Source organism: Gallus gallus, chromosome 5 (assembly GCF_016699485.2).
Source record: "Gallus gallus isolate bGalGal1 chromosome 5, bGalGal1.mat.broiler.GRCg7b, whole genome shotgun sequence".
Lineage (NCBI taxonomy): Eukaryota > Metazoa > Chordata > Aves > Galliformes > Phasianidae > Gallus > Gallus gallus.
The window spans coordinates 44,113,152-44,134,032 of NC_052536.1; the positions used below are offsets into that span (position 1 = coordinate 44,113,152).

The 20,881-nt window shown below is 42.0% G+C and overlaps 1 long non-coding RNA gene across 1 annotated transcript; it reads right to left on the minus strand.

The window, feature by feature from the left end:
- Positions 1–9,256: 9,256 nt before the first annotated feature.
- On the minus strand, positions 9,257–20,768 carry LOC112532582. Its single transcript, XR_003075517.3, has 2 exons — positions 20,621–20,768; positions 9,257–19,683 (listed from the first exon to the last, which is right to left on the minus strand). It is a non-coding gene; the product is annotated as an uncharacterized LOC112532582 (long non-coding RNA).
- Positions 20,769–20,881: the final 113 nt, after the last annotated feature.

A 20,881-nucleotide genomic window follows, 5' to 3' on the forward strand; every position in this document is an offset into this window, starting at 1 on the left:
AACACTGCGACACAGGACGGTGCTTTTCTTGTCTGCTTTACAGCTGTATAAATCCAAACAAGAGCCCTACAGTGAGCCAGCTTAAATCACTGGAAAATGAGTTCCTGCTAATAAAAATCGATTAATGGCTTAAAAGTTGAAAGCCAATTTCTTATAAAGGTTTGTTTAAAGTTGCACTTTTATATTATGCTATTGCAGTTAATCTAATCGGGAGAAATGACTGCTTCCTCTCCTGATCTTTCTATTCCAGTAGAAAGAACAATTGGCTTCAGAAGTCCCTGACCAGGTATCACAGATAATACCTCAAAATATAATTTTATTGTCATTGCTTCCACGTTGACCTTTTTTTTTTTTTTTCTTTTTTTCTTTTAAATCCATCTGGATAAGCTGTGAGGTGTTCTGGTCTCAGCTGTGAAGTTACCCCACAGTGTTTCTCAGCAATGGTTATGAAGAAGGGTACGTAATCTCTTGTTATCAGTAGTAGCACTCAAATAGTGCAGAGCAATTGTGTGAAGGATTTTAGAAGATTTTTGAAAGAAATGGGATGCAGATAGACATCCCTGGGATTCACTAAGTATCACCTGTTTCATTTTTCTGTCAGTAGTGCACGGTGGTAGAAACAGGCTTTTAAAGGTATGCTTTCTGATGACGTCATACGAACTATTCTGGTTTAAAATAATAATAACAAAAATAATTGTACCTGGCTAATTGGTCTGTTACCAGCTGCTTCAGGATGTGAACCTGAGAGTGTTTTTTATAAGATAGCCTCTCTCAAAAGATGGGAGGTAGTACATAAGACAGTATTGCCCTCTGTTCTGCAGTTTTACAGTTCTAGCTGTCCAAATCAATCCTGATACAAATAATTATGTCTTCTCTTGTTTTCAAGGAACATGTTTAGCTGCCAGGGGAGGGCGAACCCAGAGCATGATGTGATCAAAACTTTGTAAATCATTGGCAGGTGCTATGCAAGCCATGATTATGATCTGTCTCATAAAAATCATCAGGGACTCAGTTTTTGCCATGTTGCTGCTCCGGAAGAAGCTGCACAGCTGGCAGAGCATATTGCCCATCACCTTGCCAGACTTGGCATTTGAAAGTCTGCCAGATTGCTTTGTGCTGTCATGCTAGCCATAGATCAGCTGTATGCGACAGAATGAGGATAGGAAGCATTTTATTTTTTGCCCTCTGTAGGATCACAAGAGTTAAAGTTGCATTTAAGAAGTCCAATCTGCTTTCTGAACCTACTAGGTACTTCTGTTGCGTTGCCACCAGGCCATAGGTTAGCCAGGTTAGCCCCTGTGCTGCAGAAATCTATACAGAAATTTTGTTCTTGATATATTCCAGTACAATTTCTACTAATATCAATGTTTGGAGTTACTCTGTATGGACAGCTTTTCGTGTTTTATGTAATTTTATTATGCTTCAGTATTTCTTTCATAATCTCCCTGATTTTACTAATGCACAATATTGCAAATGCAGTGTAAAACTAGTCAACAGACTTCAAATCATTTGCGTATCTCTAAACCTCTTATGCTGATTAAAAGTGTTAAGGCTATTAGTATTTTTTATGTAACCTGGTCTAAATTTAGTCTCTGTTACAGTCAGAAAACACTCTGATATTGCAAACCAGGATCCTAATCTGCTTCCTGTGGGGTTGGTGGCAGCAATTCTTCAGCTGAGCTTTTGTGTTTTTGTCAGTTGATAACTTGAATAGATAATTCTTCGTGTTTATCACAGAAATTCTTGACTTTTTATAGTTCTTCTTTTTTTCCAGAAGTGCGTGTGGGGGGTGCTGTTGTCAAATTGTTGTGTTAAATTCTTGTGCAGAGCAGGTAAAAGGAAATAACTGGAGCAAATAGAAATCATAGATATAGTCAATACCTTCCAAACTGAATAGCTGTAAAATACCAGAATGACAGCCCCATCCTGCAAAAATCCATCTGTTGGTTCAGTCTGTGTAGCCTGTTGTTGTTTTAACACATTAGTTGCTGCTATATGGCTGTTTCATAATGCCACTGTATATTAATGACATTACTTCCTTCAATATTGTGCACTGCCTTTGGTCAGTCAAGAGCCATACTGTTAATTTCACATGTTCATTAATTTCACAAGTTCTGTTTCTGTGATGGATTGCTATAGAAAGCCAGCTTACAAAAGGTAGTCTAGCTGTGCCTTGGTAGTTGAGGTATTAGAACACGTAGTGAAGGAAACAATCAGCTTTGTGTTCAAGGCAACCTTTGGGAAGATGGAATAACCAGTACTTTTGCTGCTAATTATAAATAAAAATGCGTGTCTTTAAGCTGATGTGCAGAAACAGATGATTTACATGACTGCTTTAACATAAAATTCAAGCTTACTCTTTTCATATATGCATACATATAGTTGTATATCCAATAGTACAGAGCTTGAGTGCTTCACACTTCTGGTAGTTTTACTCCTGCACTCACAAGGCTATTCAGCCAACGGTTGTGTAGGAAAGGAATAACTTCCTAATTATGACAGTTATTTCTTTGATCTGTGAATGGAATTTTCCCTTGGTTGTCAGATCACGTGCTCTAACAATTTTGAAGTCATCCTGAAGTAACTCTCCAACTCTCCTAACTAGTGGGGCCACATTTTTTCCTTGACTTTGAGCAGCCTAAAGAGACTGTCTTCTTGAGAATGGGGAGGGATAGCTGCTTTGGTATTCTTGGTTTGGAAATAAGGTATGGATGGAGTGAAGAAAGAGTCCTTGACTGTGGAATTTAAGGAGAAATGACCAGATATATGATTTTCTCAAGGAGATGATACTTTGCTTTGCTTCAGAGGGCTATGAATATCTTATCAACTATTACCTATAAAACTAGGCATGGGCTTAAGATTTGGTTGGGGAGCCTAGACAATTTTACTGGCAGGTCTTTGAGTGTGTTTAAGACTATCATGACAGAAGAAAAGAACGTCAAACACTTCGTTGATAAGACCAGGTCAGTTCTATAACCAGCATCAGAAGGAGTTAGACTTACTTGTGAATAAAACAGCAGAGCCTCTAGGTTTGGGTTTCAAGGCTACAAAAAGTTTGTGAAATGTTTGGAGCTGGGTGCTTTGGCTTAATTTGATTTATAATTTAGATTATGGCTAAAGACAGGAGGAAGGGCTCCAGGGCTGCAAATCTAAATTTTGTTCAGTTTTATGGTGGGAGAAGCTAGAATGATGCCTGATGCTGATGAATACAAGTGACATGGAGTGCTGTAGGCAAATTGTGGGTGTTCTTGGCAACTTATGCACTACTGCTTCCAATAGCTGCATTGCTCAGTTGACACTAACAACGAGAAGTTGGAAGACACTATTTTCTCATCTGTTCATAAACTTCTAATACACGCTACACTCTATTCACTGTCACTGGCCCAAAGATTAGTCTGTAATATTTTGAATAAGCAAAGATACTTTTTCATTAATTCTCGATAATAACATTCTGTCAATTAATAATTCATTAGATCAATCGCATGCAGTGTGATTATATGAAATCTGAAACTAAGGGAAATCTTAATAGTTTAATTCCTAAATATTGAAAAATCTTCCTTGTATTAAGTGACTTTTCTCATGATGATTCACCTTTCTTGAAAATCTTTGAGCTTACTAAAATTGTTTCCAACAATACAAATGTATACTTCTGTAAGCCGTGATTTCTTGTTGCGAGTATTCTGCTTTACCTTCTCTATCTCTGAAGTGGCAGATACATGTGAGTCTCTGAACAGACTTAGCGAGTCTGCTATATACTGTTTTTTGTACTAATGTAAAATCTCTCCTATTAGCATTGCAGCCCATATCTTACTGCACAGAGCTTTGACTTCCTTCGTGTGACTTATGAGAAATGCTTAAGTACAATACTGGTTATGTCATTTGGAAAAATGTCAAGTCAACTTCTTGGCTTTGACTCCCACATCTTCTGTCATTGTCTAACAAATTCCTAGCCCTGCAGCAGGTAACTAACTTATGACTCTATGTGGACAGCTGAGAATTATCCGGCAAGACATCTTTAATGTCTAGTATGGTAGGACGTGTCTGTGCTGACAGAATGGCGTGCTTCAGGGAAGATGTGGGGGAAAAGATGAAACTGGTGGAGGCAGGCAGATTCCTATTTAATTGTCTAATATTTCTGTGGAGTATGCCAAAGGATTACTTTCTGGATCATCAAATTCACACTATTTGTGATTAATGCCTTTAATACTCAGTCTGTCTCCTCAAACACAGGGCCTTCATTTCTGTGTTGCATCTCTTCTCACTTTGATCTGCTTTAGTGCTTGGAGAGAAGGGAGTTCTTTGCACACCTTTTATGTTAACATTTTCTTAGAATTCTGTCTTTGCATGAGGAAAACCTGTACATTAATTTCAGTTTAGTGAAGGCAGGTGCACATGTCAGCATAATGAGCCTTAAAGATCTTTAAGGAGACAAGTGATTTGTGTAGTGAGGTTATTTTTAGAAGGCCAACTTTCAAGTCTTGTTGATTTAATATTTCTGAAGCTTTGTTGTCATGAACCTTTGTAATACTTATCCATTTTCTAAAACGGTGGTTAAGTAAATGTGTGCAACACTAACGCAAGATGGTTAGTTGCTGGTTGTAGCAGTTCAAATGATTAGATCTTTACATCACCAGTTACCTACCATGGAATTAATGTGGATCCGTTAGCTAAAACTGCCATGCCATAGTGCAAAGTTTTCTTACGACTTTTTGTTCAGGCTGCAATTTCATAGAACGTGAAAAATAAAGCTTTTGATATCTTTCTGTATGGGTGGGAATTGCTACGTCATGGCCTGAACCAATGATTGAGCACCTGGTGAAGGGACACAGCCAGCCCTGGGAGCACAGGTGACACAATTCACCTGTGTGAGCAGATGGAGTGCAGCCTGGTTCCACCCCTCCCTAAACATCATTTAAAAGGTTGGCTGCCTTTAGAGGACTCTCTTACTTGGAGATCCCTCCTTCTGGAGTATTCAGGGAGCCCTGATCCTTGGGGCAGGTAAGCAAATCTTTCTTTCTTTAACTGGATGGTGACCATCCCTCTTTTCTGTACTGTATTCTTAAACATCAGGCTGCATTAGCTGTTCATCTCATGTGCCTTTACTGATGATTCTCTTTGGTATTGTACTGTTGGCAGCTGAGCTGCTATTTAACTTGTTGGTCAAGGATCCAATGGTTTCCTGGGGTTGTGGGTAGGGAAGATCGGATAGTGGGGAGGGAAGGGTTAATCTGGCTGCCAGAGTGCCAGAACTTGTTTGGGAGAGGCTTCATCCTACACATAGTCTGCAGTATGCAATGGCAATGGCTATGCTGAGTACCTCTGCCTCCAGCCTGGACGGATTTCCTCCTTTACCTTCTCTCACAGTGGTGTATCCATTCTGATGGAGCAAACCTTCTTACAGTGACTGTGTAGCAAATCACTTGGTGAGGACCAACATGCATAAGTTACAGTGAGGTTTGAGCGTAAAAGTTGTCCCTTGTTCCTACTGCCACAGCAGGGAATTAAGATCAGATTTGGTGAGTAAGCTCCTTTGTTGAAGATGTCTCATGGTAACTCATGGCTACCGCCAAATGTGCGGAAGACATGACAAATACTAACGGAAATAGGACTGAGAGCGTGAGTCCTTTCCCTGATACATCATTATCTTATGGCTCATGTGGCATTAGTGATTTCATCTTAATTACGTGTTAACGTGTGCAAAACTTTTGTAGGGTTTTTTTTGTTATTCTTTTCTGCAAATGAGCTTCATTTTTCTCCCAAAATGGTAGTAAGTAGAAAAGTCCCTGAAAGGAGGTTGTGGCAAGGTGGGGGCTGGCCTCTTCTCCCACATAACTAGCAATAGCACAAGAGGGAATGACCTCAAGTTGCACCAGGAAAAGTTCACACTGGGTATTAAGAAGTGTTTCTTCTCTGAAAGGGCGGTCAGGTGCTGGAACAGACTGCCCAGGGAGGTGTCTGAGTCACCATTCCTGGAGGTGTTTAAGGGAAGGGTAGATGTAGAACTAAGGGTTGTGGTTCAGCACGCAATATTGGTGCTAAGTGGGTGGATGGACTTGCATGATCTTACAGGTCTTTTCCAACCTTTCTGTAATTCTGTGAAATGAGTGGGGAAGGGGGAGGGGAGCAGTGACCAAAAAAGTCAAATTTTCCTCAGCTTTGAACTCAGAAGCTTTAAAACTAGGATGGCCATACATGAGCACTGATAACAGAGCATTTCCTCAGCAGAAAGCAAACAGTTGTCCATTCACCCCTTAGGGAACAAGGGAAATTGTTAGGAAAAAAAAGAAATCATAAAAAATTGAAAAACAAGTCTGCGCAGTGAGTAGAAAGTGGACTTAATTGGTTGCATTGGGAAATCATCCAGAAAAGTCCCTTTTTCTGATTTGACTCATTCGAGACTGCCTTTCTCAAGTTGTCACTTGCTGGTATGTGTGGCAGAGTGAATGGCATCTGTTCCATTTTGCTGTAGAAGTGTGCCTGAGCATATCAAGCGAAGGGTTTGGTTGATTGCATTTCTTTTCTAGCACAAGGTCTCCAGGGGACCTTCCAATAAAAACTGGAAAGCGCTCCTGTTAGGTATAAAAGCAGAGCCCTTGAAATCAAATGAAGCTTACATGCAATTATAAAACCCACACAGGGATGGAAAACCAAATCCAATTAGCAAATAGTATAATTCCCTCTCTCTGGGAATTCATCTTACAGTCTCCGCTCTTTCTTAATGCTAAACATAAATATAGATTTGATTGTCGGTGACGCTGTCCTGTTTTGCCATAAGGAATACAACACTGCATGCTTCCATGTGCCTATTTTGGGGACAGAGGTTTCCCAAACCCTCGTGTGGTAGGTTGACCTTGCCCAGCAGCAAAGCACCCGCACAGGTTGGTTGCTTACCTCAAACACAGACCCTGTGGCCTGCTCTGAAGCAAGCCGACTCCATTCCAGCCGGACCCAGTGCATCACTTATGGATACGATCTTTCAAACTGAAGACATCCTCTCTTGTTAGAGGAATTAGGTGCTACAGGTCTGATGGCTGATGAGGATATTAACATTTCTGTCAATAAGCAGTGAAGTAAAATAAGGCTAGACTGGAAACAGGTAACAGAGTTGAAATTAGCTGGACCTTAACCTAAACTTAGGTAAATATTTTCATTGCTTTTTGTTGTTTGTTTGTTTTGTTGGTTTTTTTTTTCCTCGGATGTTTTTTAACAGCTTTGTGAAAATAACTTACAAAGGGGCCTTAATGAAATATCATGATGATTAATAAGAGATTTTCTGATAAATTTCTGAAGATTAACTTCAAAGGGATGAGGGAACATGTGAGCACTGAGAGAACAACTCTTGTTTAAAAATTCAAGTTGAATAAGAGGAAAAGAGGGGAAGGTGAGAGAGAGAGGAAAGGTCTGCTGATTCAATCTCCCTAGGCATTCAGAAAGTGCGACAAAACATCTGGGAGCAGAAGGTGGCTTTTGTCAAGAGATCTCGTGCTAATGTTCATCTAAAGGTGGCAGTAGCCTGTTGCAATTGGAGTTTTGTTGAGTGATAGGAAATGCAGATAGCAGGAAGCCCTCGACTAATCCAACGCTTACCATTAATCCCAAACAAACCATCATTAGTATCTGGTTTTATCCCGCTAAGTCTGTGCTGGATCGTGAATTATGTAACCTGTGTTTTATTAACATGTAATGGAAGCTCATTACCAGGTAGGTTACCTCAGAAAATGGGAGTGTAAAGATGCACGTTTGCTGCTTTCTGTTCTCTGGTTTTGTCTGAGTAATTTCTAAGGGACTCATGAAGAAGTTAGTGGATACTTCCTAATCATTCTATAAATAAACTTCAAACCTGCTGAGCAATTGCCTGGCAGAAAGAAGCTGTTTGGAATATTATGTAGACCCTCTTTGTTTAACTGGTAGATAATGTTGATAGGCATTACTTAGAAAAGGACCACAAAACCTTTTCTTTAAGGAAGTAGCCTGGTCTGATATTCGTGTGCAAAAGTACATGCTTCAACATCCTTGCAATGAGCTGCTGTTCATGTGCCCTCATATGTTGCTGCAGAGTGATTTAGTGAGCATTGGGTGAACAGGAAAAGATGCTTAAACACAGCGTGCCTCGTGCTTGCGGTGCTGTTCTGTTCTGGAGGGCAGGAGTAGCTGCTGCAGTTGTGAGAGGAAGTGACCAGTTGGGTGCTGCAGAGAGAGGAAAGGGCTTTGAAGTTAAATATATAAAATGCCCAGTGGTAGGGGATGTTTGGATTTTGACATGTGGAGATGCTGTATTTCAGTGTCTGGTGAGCAAATAATTTCAGAGCTGTTCTCTGAGTTACATCAGGATAAACACTGACTAGAAGTTTTGTAAACCGTGATGGAAACATATATATGCTGAGTGGCAAACCTGCAGTAGATCCTCTGGGTGATTTTTAACTCTGTATACTGTACATGATAAGAGCGTATTTTGTTCCATTTGCTAGGCATTTACTTTCTATCTATTGCTCCCTTCTCCCAAACGATAACAAATGGTCAATATTTGCTCAATATTGATAAAACCTGGGAGATGGGAGATGTCCCAGCAGGTTAAATATTTCCAGTGGTTGAATGTTTTTGGTTAGGGGAAATGTATTGAAGGGGACCTGGAAAACAGAGCATTCAGCAGAGAGAATAACTTAGCCTGCCAGGTTGGATGGGGCCCTGGGCAGCCTGGTCTAGTATTAAATGTGGAGGTTGGTGGTCCTGACTGTGGCAGGGGGGTTGGAGATTCATGATCCTTGAGGTCCCTTCCAACCTGGGCCATTCTGTGATGTTACATGTGATTCTCAGATTAGTGAATCAAGTAATTGTTTCTGCAAGTAATTAATTCTGATTTGACTAAAAATATGCTGGGAAAATTATAATGATTATTTCTTATCCTTTGAAACACATCAGGATACCTTATTAGTTCCTCTGAGCAATTTCCTAGCTATTTAAATACTGTTTTTCTCATGCGTGTATCCTTCCCGGTTCTGGCCCCTGCTGTGTTTGGGTTTTCAGGCACACACCATCTCGTTGTGCTGTTGTTACATGGCGCCTGGGGAGAAGCAGAAACGTTGGTGTGTGCTCAGGAGGAAGTAGCATCAGTGACAGAGGTTGGGGTATCAAGAGCCCTTCAGGGCTTGCTTGACTCTGCTATTGACTTGTTTAGATTTCAGCCATATCCCTCCTTCCTCTTCATCTGTTGAGGAACAGGAAAGCCAGAGTGATAAAAATATGGCTAGCTTAAAGGGAAGGTTAAGTGATAATTTATTCAGCTAATAAACATCCACATCGTGACACTTCTAATAAAGTGTGCTTGGCTTGTCAGCTGAAGGGATGATAATAGCCCATAATCTCTTGGAAATGAAATCGCACTGGAGGTAAGATGCAAAACGTTAACAGTGAAGGTAATTAACAGCTGAATGCAATAGCAGTTGACAGGGTAGTTTTCCCACTGGGTTGAATTTTAAACTGAAGCTGAATATCTTGCAAAAGATTGTTGCACCTCAAACTCCTGAGTGTTCTACGTAGTGGATTTAAAACTTGAAAGACCATGTGAAATTCTCCATGTGCCGAGTACTTGCTGTAAGGCAATGGTAATGTGGGTATCTGATCATCCCTTAGTAGGGAACTGAGAATATGAATAGAGGTTTAATACTTGTAGTGAAATGCAAAAAAGAAATGATTATTTGTAATTATTTAATCTTCTTTATATCAAACTAGGTAACTAATTCAGTTTGAATGAATCCTTATATAAACTGAAGAGCATAGGATGAACTTTCTATTTTTGCTGCTCTTCTTTTTCTGGTGTACGTGGTTAAAGGGAAGAACGATGATGTATACAGAGCATTAACAGTCAAATCTTTGCATCAGAGCAGTGATTGACTTCTGATCAGATGATTCAGAAAGATTTAAGAGAGTAAAGCACCAAGAAATGGTTGATTCTGGAGCAAAAGTGAGAAATAGCGTGCTGAGGATATTAGTAGAGCTAAGTTCTCCAATAAAAAGCTGCAGTCAGTAAACTTGAAATCACTTCGGGTGCTGGGTTGTTTCCAGCAGGTGGAGTTGGTGCCAGCAGGATGTTGAAGTGGCAGCGAGCTTTGAATTGCTGGCGGTCAGCGGCACTCTTACATGTTTATGGGTGAAAAGAGTATTGTGCCATGCCAAGTCTCTGCGTGCCGATGTTCTGGCATCCCCCAAAATGCAGGGGTTTATTTCATTTTTAACACTTCACTGTCAGCAGAAAACGTGCTAAAATATGGCTTTTATTCCCGCTGCTTTCCCCTGCCCTGATGCTATACGAATTGCAATAGTGGAGAAAATGGTCCTATAAATTTCAGAATTCTCTACCTAGTAATTTTGCCCTTAGTATGGTCTTCCAGACAGAAGTTCAGCAAACAAAACCCATTGTCTTGTACGCTCACAACATTCTACAGGTGTAGTTTCAATAGGTGTCATCTCTGTTGTGCTTTGTGGGAATTGTGCCATGCTGTTTTTTACTTTCTTTCCTAAACATTAAGTGTTCTCTGTGCCATGTTTGGCAAGCTGAGATAGTGCTTCAGCTGGACAGCATCCCAAGGTAAAATACTCAGGGGAGGGTGGAGAGCAGCGGCCGCTTCCTCTGCACCAATGATGTGCGTGGGCTGTGCTGGGCAGGCGGAAGAGGCAGCAATGGGGCATCCCTGCAGCTGCTGTCAGTGGGATGGGTGATGCTATTTGGAGATCTATACTGAGCAACGAATGCACGTGAAGGAGCAGGTGGTTGTCTTAGCCAAGTTAAGAAAGATGTGCCTGGGCACGTTAAATCCAGCTCGAATAATCTTCTTCAGTGAGGACAGCAGATTTATGTTCCTATGAACAGGCTGTGTCTGAAATAGCGGACAAGGGATTTTCACAGGCTTTGGCAGGCGGCCTCTGGAGGGATTTTCACTGGGTGGGTGTTCCTGGAACAGATCGTACACATTATTTTAAGGGAAAATTAAGAAATGAAAGCGTTTCCTCTCCACTCCAGCACTTGGCCAAGTATGAAACTGTTTCTTATCAAGTTTCTGCTCCACTGACCTGACTACAAGATGCCCGACAAGTGTAGGGAAGGCTAGGAAAAGCTTTTACCATCTAATGCTGGCTGTCCTGTGCAGGTGTCCAGGGACTGAGCCACTTCTATTTGCTGGTGTACAGGCCCAGCATAGCTGAACTGAGGGAACTGGATGATGCTGAAGGAATGGGAGGGTGCTTTGGAGTGTTGTTCAGAGCTCTGAGAGTGTATGCAAGAGCACCGCACAGTGCATCTTTTCCATGCCTGTCAGCACAACCTTTGCAAAGGGAGAAGCAAACCAGCAGAGGCACTGTGCACAGAAGCAGCAGAAAGGGAGGGCATCCATCCTGAGGCCGCAGCTTTTCTCCCTTTAAGCACATGGGAAATTTTCCTTGCCAGTGTCTGCTTCCAATGGCTCCGTCTCCAGCTGGAAATCAGTTCCTATGGTGACTGCTGGGATAGCAGCTGCCAGTCAGCACTACCAAGTGCCCTGCCTGCCAGGCCCCGTGCTCCCGCTGTGTCTGTGTGGAGTCCAGCCAGAGTTCTAAGTCTCAGCTGTGCAGAACTGGATCTTGCCCCAGCGGGTCAATGCAATCAAACTGGTAGGTGATTTTGCAGAATCCTTTCAGCTTTTTCTGCTGTGCGGTGGTGAGAATTTTCCCCACAGCATGATCCATACCAGTGTCTCTTACCTGTCCTTCCAGGGTCTGGCACGTTTGTTGATGCAGGCCTTGATGCCTGAGCTATGTGACCGTGTGTCCTTTGGCACTGGGAAAGGCTGGTTTTCACCGATCAGCACAGAAGTATGTAGTGCTTCAGATGTCATCCACAGGGGTTTTATTTCTCACAGATTCAGAAATTGAGGTGTGAGTGGTTACGCTTTGTCTGCAAGGTTATTTCCACGTGCCGTGAGCAGCAGAAGGAAAGTGTGTCCCACCCTTATGCCCACTTTCCCCATGTTCATTGGCACTGGTTGTGGCAGAGCTAACCCAAGTTTGTAAATGGTTGAGTAAACACCGGGGCTTCTGTTCCACTCAGTCTTTCAGCAAGACTGTTACCTTAGTTTTACCCATTTAAATCCTGATCAGATGCTTGCAGAGCAGTGACAAACCATCACGTGGTTACCATCCGCTGCTGTGGTTTCTCACAGCAGTGTCATGACCCACCCATTACAGGACCCTAGATCACTGCTATTTAAGTGGAATTAGCTTTGAACGCAGCGCTGCTTGCAGAATGCCTCTGGATAATCAGATAAGATAAACTGTCAGGCTTCTGAGAGTTGACTGAAAGTTTCTCATAACAGTGGTTTTCTAAAGCTTCTAGTTTTGTACCTGCACTCTAACCAAAGTGATACTCAAGTTCTTCTTTAGCTTAGATTTTAAGTTGTTTTCCTGCGTAGCGATCCTTTCAGCTATTTTGTTGTAATATTTATTGGCTTGTGTCTTCTAACAAATGTGTGCTCTATGGAAATGAACCGGAGAGGACAGGCTCTGTCTGAATGATGCTATCTACAGTAGGATTGTGTGTGCTTTAATTTGAATGGCAGACGTCTGATTCCCGTCGTATTATTTCAGTACGAGTCCATAGATAATTGGTCTTGTAGTCTGTTCTATACTAGAAGACTTCTTGAATGCATCCATGTTAGGTATTAGTGTCAAATATCATAAACCAGGCTTGCCAGTACGCGGTTTGTGTTCTTTTAGCATTTCAGTTTCTGAATACACTGCCCAGGGAGTCTGTGTGGTCTCTCCTCTTTTCAGTCTGAATTGCATTCATCAGCATTTTCCACAGTTATGAAAACGTAAAACTAACTTTTACATGAAGTCATGAAAGGATAAAGGAAAACACTAATGCTGAGACTTAAAACAGCAAGCATAGCAGTGTTGGAGGGCAATGGTGTCTATGATTCACTTCAGAGCAAACTTGAATGCAATCTCAGTAAGTTTACAGTTCAATGTTGAGAGCTAGCTTGGTAAACGACACTTTGGATTTGTATTTTAGGAACACTGGACTTAAGAATCTGACTGACTTTCTTGAACACATCAGGTGCGATAACAGAGACCCATCACAGCTGCAGTACAATAGAACTTAGTCCTATGCAAATTCAGCAAGAATGATTCCCTGAGTAACATGGAGCTCCTATGAAATCCCCTCCACTTCATAGAACTGTGTGGAAAAGTAAGGCTCTGGGCTATATAACATGCTGTGGAATCACCAGCATAACAATTCTGATCAAATCTGACACTTGCCATCTGTTTCTATATGTAGTGTGTTCAGCATAAATCATAAGCAGATGGTGTCATGCTGTTAGTGTCTCACAAGTCACACTGCAGTCATCGGGTGTCAGCTAGGGCTCAGCTGATGCCTAACTTTGCCACTTTACCCTTAATTGTTGAGAGTGTTTCATCCATAGAAATAACCTTTTATCCATGCGAAGCCAACTGCTTGCTGGTTTCCACGGCGTGGGTGCCCAGAGAACAGGTTTTTGTACAAGCCAAGCTGTTCGTCTTCTAAAGCTGCCTGGCTGCACTACCATTGTCAACAAGTTTTGCAGAGGATCAGGGGTTGGTAATGCATACCAACTCCCTGCAACTCATTCCCCATCGCTCGCCGCCCCCAGAGATATCTCGGCTCTCAGAGCAATATATGCTTTCGTTCTCTCATCCTACTAACTTGTTAGCTAGGGTGGCTAGTCACCTTGCTTTACTCCGCTAGATCTCGCAGGTTAGGCAGGACAGTGGAAGAATATGGCCTACCTTCACATATAAAGCCCCCCATTAGACAAGGATTTTGAAGGATTGGATAATGGTGATAGAGAGCTTAACCCTTATTATTTGTGACTACTGTTGAACATCTGGCATTTTAATAGGAGTTGTTTCTGGCTCAAAAATCCAATCAGCTAAATTCTTCCTCTCCGACTTTTCCCTGAAGTTGCAGCTGAGTATATTCAACTGCACCTGAATGACTGAATTTCATTTGTCTCCTTTGCAGTTTCCACTTCGGCTGTATCAGGACTGAAACTGAGATTCAGTCTCTCTATCACTGTGTTTTAGAGCCCAATCAGCAAAACTGGAGCAAGCTCCAATGTTCGTTAATTTTCCTTGAGGTTGTTGAAATCCAGTCTTGGCTGTACCAGGCTCAGAGAGAGATTGCTGATTCAAAGCTTGGATGTAAGCCTGCACCCGATCAACCCAAATGGCTGGGAATCATCTGCGCCTTGACTTAAATGAGACTTCTGTCAGACAACCGGGCAACCACTTTAGCAGTGCAGCTGTGACTCTGCGATGCTAAGTGATGTTCACAATTGGCAGCTCTGGCCTAGAGCCCATGGCATGGGAGGGACTTTGTCCAACGTGAAATGAGTCTTTGGTGGAAGGCAGGAAACTTCAAGAAGTTAATTCCTCACCTCAGCAACAGCTTCATCTCTTAGGTTTCTTCACAGCCTATGAGAAACACCCTGTGAGTGTCAACACCCGACTGTCTTGAAAATCAGAACAGCCAAAGTTCTGCTGCTGTCTTCTCACTTTGACATGCACGTCAGTATGTTCAGAAGTGAGATACCACATCAGTGATTTATTTCAAATAAAGCAACAGCAGACAAAACTCCAAAGCAATTTTCAGCCTGAGTAATCACTGCAAATTTGCTCCAAATGTTGAACAGATGGAATCTGTATATGACTTCTCTGAGTATAAACACAGGCACCCTGTCATATTTCAATTGCTGATGTAACAACACAATGTGGCTCTTTCTAAAGGGAAAGTGCATGAATTTGGGGGTCTGATTATTTGTTTTCTTGGTGCAGAGAAAGATCTGGTGTGTTCACTTGCAAATAACACATGACGATTGCCAATTGATTTCACTCCATTCAAATATTTGCTCAGCGAAATGGTAATAGGAATTCTCTACAAAAGGTGTATCCTTGATATCAAAACTTAATTTATGCTTAATTTGGCTCTGCTGTTGCCACATCTGATTGCTTCCTGTATGCAGAAGGGCATGAAAACCTGCTGTGGAGGTGGTGAATGTGTGTCTGTTCTTAGTTCTCACCTCCCCCCTGGCTGAGCAGGAAGGTGGTCCTGAAGCTGGGCTCTCCTCCTGTCTCCTCGCTTGCTTTGTTGACCTTAGAAAAGCCAGTTACTAATTTGTGCACAAGCTGTGAATAGGTGGTTACCTTCCTTCCATAAAATGTTTTGTGATTTGGAGATGAAAAACACCGGTTGATATTTATACTGTTATGGCTTTAGTTAGAAATTTCAAATGAGGAGAGTGAGGCTCTGTTCTTTCTCAGCCACCCGTGTTCATGAGTTCAGATAAACACTGCTGTAGCAAAAGGAGGAGGAGACGTAAGACCTTCCTGCTGCTTGAAGGAACAACCAGAGGCCATGCAGGCTTCCGGTAGGTTGCTGGGGAGAGTTTGGCCTGCTCCTTCATGGCTGTTCCCCAGGGGGGATCTGTGCCATCCCCGCTTTGCTTATGAATATGGAGAAACTTCATCTCTATTTTTTTTTCATCTCCTTTTTAGCCTAGCTTCGATCTCTCCGTATTTCTCTCCATACTTCCCTCTGACTCTGAAGAAGGAGCTGGGGTACTCCTCCTGCTTTCTTCTCCTCCAGTGATGGGAGTTTCCCAGTACTGTGTTCACCTCCTGAGTGCCTGGCATTGCTATTGCTTTCCCTCTTCCCTTTCTGTCTGCTCTAAACCTGAGTGATGGGAACCATATGAAGAACAGTCCCGTCCCTGTATTGCCAGTGTACCAGGACCCTTCCTTCTGAAAACTTACACTGCTGCAGACAAGTCCCTTCAGATTTTCCTTACACCTTTTTCCAAATTTGTTATGTCCGAAAATCATCCCGAGTGGAAGAAAGGCCAAGCAGTCTGATGATTGCTGTTGCTGATTGCAGCATCTGCTGGAGCCTCATTAGTATTTTGGCTTTCTGATGTATTTGTAGGATAGATTTGCTAGCTTCATTTACTTCCAGCAAAAGCTGCTTTAGGCTTACACACGTAACCACGCATCCTGAAGGAGGATTTAATATGGCAGGCCTATGTGTTAAAGTTTTACATAATGTTTAATAAGAAAGCCAGCTGTCATTTGCTCATTTGTCTGACTGGGTCTTCAGCAGTTTGCAGTACTTACAGCAAACTTCTTTGCTGCTGGAGATGCTAAAAGTGTCAAAACCTCTTGTACGCTACAGAGCTCGGGAATGTGCGATCCTTTGGAATGTGTGCAGAAATTTTCAGCTTCCTCTTCTTTTTAGATCCTGCTAATATCATCTATATAAATGTACAGACATGCAAACTTTCACACCTCAAACTTGATTTTACTTTTCTGCGTTAGCCTCCTTCTCTCCTTGTTTTAATAGATGCCTTAAAACTCTTTACTGTTGGCAGTTTCTCATCATCAGCCTCCACTCTGGACCCAGTTTTATCTGCCTGTTTTTTTTGTTTTGTTTTTTTTTTTTAACTTTCTCACTTGTTTCCCTCCACTGGAAAAAGAGAGAAGGGAGAGGAGTACAAGAGCAGAGTTTGCAATACAGCTCTCTGAGGGGACTTCTCCCCTCATGCTTGTGGAAATCAGCTGCTAGAATCTCTCTGCTTTGACATCACTGTCACCAAGTGCACAAGTTAGTGCACAAACTTCCTGTAGTTATTACTTGCTGACTCTGCCTCCTGGTCTGTGAGCTCTGGGTGATCTGACTTTTATGGCAGGGATTTGCTGTCTCCCCTTTGAAATTTATCATACCAAAGAGATACCAAAATATATTCAGTAATAGCAGAACTAAGAAATGTGTACTCTCGGTGTTACATCAGCAATTTGCAATACTTCTGCTATTCCACATTCCAAGTCTGTCCTGAGCATGTGTCCCCTCCGACATGTGAGCAATTACTTTGAAACACACACATCCAATCAGGCTTCTGTTGCTTTGATTTTCTTTTTTTTCTTTTTGCTTTGCAGTGATGGCTGGTGTGTCATGGCTCCTAAGTCACAGGATGGCCTCTTGATTCTCACATGATAAAGTAAAGGAAATCGAGTTTAGTGCCCCAAAGACAATGTCAGTCTTTGCTTGTCATTTACCTTTTTCAGTTATGGTCTGAGTGGCTGTATGAAGCTTTGTAGGCCATGTTATAGCTCTTCTTCCACATCCCTTAAATGGAACCTCGAGTTCCTAACTACTCTTTCATCTTTGCTGGTTATTTCCATTTGATGTGGGGCTGCTGTGAGTTGGGAGCTGCTGAGTTTCATCCCACTGTCATTGCTGACTACATGTGGAAATGCTTTGCAACTCTGACATGGCACCTTCCCAATGCTAAGCTAGGTAATTCTTTGCAAAGCGCTGTCTATAAGAATTAAATGAAAGCATACTCAAAGGCGTAGTTATACTCTAAGCAGCAGAAAAGGGTGGTGGTGTTTTTGTTCTACTGTTTGATAGAGAAAGCCACAACAGAAAAAAAATGCAGATTTCGGAAAGTGAGGGTGATAAATCTTATGCAAAAGTTGTCGTTGGTATATTCTGGTCTACACCTTAATCTTGCACCTTATGCCATGAGCTCTGTCGGGAAGGTAACCCCAAATATAACCGCTCTGATCCTGTTTTAGAGCTTTATCCCTCAATATCTCTGTCCAGGGGGGACTCACTGATATCATGGATCTAACTCATACTGCTTGCAACAGGAGCAGTCTGTTTGCCACTGAGAAAGCAATCACTTTTTCCTCTCGCAGTTTGGTAGCAGATAGAAGGTGCTTTACAGAAGAAAGAACAAGGAAGGGCATGGCCCTGTGGACCTGACCTCACTCAGGATGTGACGCTGTAGACGATGCTGAAAGAGAGCCTGACCACTTGGAAGATCATGAGATTTGTGTGATCTTCTATAAGCTATCTGCTCATTCATCCACATGAGACATAGGTAAAAAGGTCACGCTGCATTTGATTGTGTCACTCTCTCAAACTCACAGTATAGATTTCTAAACCATGTAAGTTGCTCTGCTTATGTTTTGTCATCTGAACAGTATTTAGCACCATTGGCACTTTTAAACTTTCAGCATATTTTAAACTGCTGCAAATTTTGAAGCCTTTTTCTCTTTCATGTAAGTTTCGCTGTTTGAATCCGTGGGAAAAAAAAAAATAGAAAATTCTTGTGCTTACACTTCTGAGGATGAAGCTGTGCCAGTGTGCCTTCACAGATCCTCAAAATGGTAATTACAGAAATGGAAGTTGCATGTATGCACAGGAACCTGGGGAGCTGCAGTGCTTCGATCTGCAAATAGATGCAAAGGCATGTCGGAAATCTGGGCCATAGCAAGTGCTTTTCCATCTTTTCTCATTTTTATTGCTTTTTTTCGGTATTACTTCTTGTCACATATGGCTTTTCGGAAGAAAACCCCTATTTAGTCTCACTGGCATCTACTTTTCACAAGTTTGTATGACAGTCTTGGTTGTGGAAGGAGAAGAGGGGCTGTAGTGGGGAGAGCAGAACCAGAAGGTTGCTGGATAAGTGAACGCCAGCTTAGACATGGTGAGAATCTCTTCTGAATTCTAATTATACATAAAATTAATAAAAATCACTTTGTTGCTGTTGTTTTTTTCATTCTCAGCAACTGAATTTCTGGGAACTGTAAAGTTATTCACTTTATCCAACTTCATTTAGATTTGGAATTTCCTAAGAATTTATTTTATTTTTTCCAAATGAGCAGAGATTTATCCAGAAAAGTATTTAGCTGAAACATACTGTCTGTTGAAAAACGTTTAGAAAGATCTCTGGTCACCCTCAGCCTTTATACTCAGCACTGTAGCTGGCCTGACCTCTACTACTGGGCTGAATGTAAACCGCAGCAAGCAACCCTCTTCCAGCATTTCTGATGGCTGCTGGCTTTTTACACAATGTTTTTTCCTTGCAGCAGCTTCACGTGTTATTGAAGCATCTCTCCTGTACCGTATACCTCCAGTGCCTGAGTGTTGTATCTCTAAAGTTGTGGAAGCTATCTGCCTAGGAGATGAAAACATAAGGCCCAGATGTCAGCTCAGGCTGAGTTGTGCTTGATGGAGGAGTTCGCCGTGCGTGGGGGAGGCCCACCACAGCTCTCGTGACTCCCAGAGTGCTGGAGTTCACTTGGTGAGTGTAAAGCAGCTGTGGTGCTGCTCTGTCTTGGCCCAGCTCATAATGTCTCCCAGCAGCATGCTTACGCTGGTTAGATCTCTCCAGGGGCTCTTTTGCAATCATGTTTTCTCTATGGGGATTGTACCTTGGGCATTAACAGCTCTAAGAAATCATCTCGCTTCTCAACACTACCTGGAGATTTTCCCATGCGCAGACAATGTGTACTGCCTCTGGGCAGAGGCTTACGGTTTCTTCATGTTGGTGGAGATGTGCACAGGTACTGTTTTGGCAGTCAGGATTCAGTTTAGACGACCTAGTGAGAGAGTCACGAGGTCAGCTTCTCTCTTTAGTGAGGAATTTATATTAATGCTTGTATTCTCATCCGTTATGTGTCTTAGAGTGAAAGGATGCCTTCAGCTCACAGTGTCTGGAAAAACAATCCAGTCTTTGTTGAGTTGGAAGGTCACTGGCGATGAAGGTCTTGCATTGCTGATCTTAAACAAGGACGTTTTCTGCTGTTAATCTTTGAATAGATGAGCAGATCCTGTAACATTCAGAAATGTGTTTTCAGCATGTTCAGTAACAAATTTAGTAGCTTGATATTTTTCCTGGGAAATGAAGAATTGTGACAACTAAAGCAATTGTTTTTCTCCTCTTCCCCCAACATCTTGCTGTAAATCATTTCATTTATCCATCACAAATCTGTTGAAAGCGTTAGGTGAAAATCTAAAAGTCCATCGCACCCAAAAATCTGCTCCGCCTTGCTGACTGCTCTCAGCCATCAGCTGCACAGCGTCCCAGTTCTGTGCCCAGGCAGAGATGGCCTCTGAAAAGATTTCTGGTGGTTTTGGTTTTTTTTTCTAGAAATCATTCTGTAAGAACAACATCAAAAAGATGGCAGGGAACATCCACAGGTATTATTCACTGTTAATAGCAGTACCCTCTTTTGGCCTTTTTAAAGGCGACATCAGGTGAAGAAATCTGTGACAACCTGCAACAGAGCAACCTACTTAGCTCTGCTTTGAGGTGGGCATGTTCTTAAGTAAAGGGCTGCTCAAAACTTTTTGCAAACTCTATTCGACAACTTCTTATATATATCACAGAGAAAGCATTGGTTTTGTAAAGGCCTGCAATTGCTAATAGTTTTTCAGATTATGAGAAGTGGAATTGTGTGAGAAAGTCATTTTCTGTTCTCTGATTGCCTTTTACATTTCGCCTGGAAAAAAAATGTGTTTCTTTTGTTTGGGCTACACGCAGCAGCACATTTGTGTCTGGCGTGCTGCTGGTTCTGCTACCATTCAGCCATGACCCTTCTCAGAAAAACAACCTGAAAAGATCATTTCAGATGCAAAAATCAGCCACCCTTCAGTTCTGGATAAATCTTTTGCCATCTAACCTAATGGAGGTTTTAGGTGGATCTTACAAAGGTGTGCTGCATTCCCTTCATTAGCAGCAGAAGCCAGGTCTGATTGCGCTCCTACCTTATTTGACCCAGTCATGTGGCTGAAGCGTGGTGGAGTGAATCCAGGTTACTGCTTCATGCTGTTTGGGTATCTGTACTTGAGTTAAAAACAGCATCACAGAGCACAGGACCCGGTTCATAATTTGAAGTTTGCTCTTCTTATTCACAGTAGAGTTTGCAGCTTTATTTCCTGTTCACTCTTCAAGTTCCCCCTGAAAGCAGAAGTAGTGTCTTCTGGGCAGGCTTTCTCATGGTTCTTATCGCCCTCTCCATGCTCTGT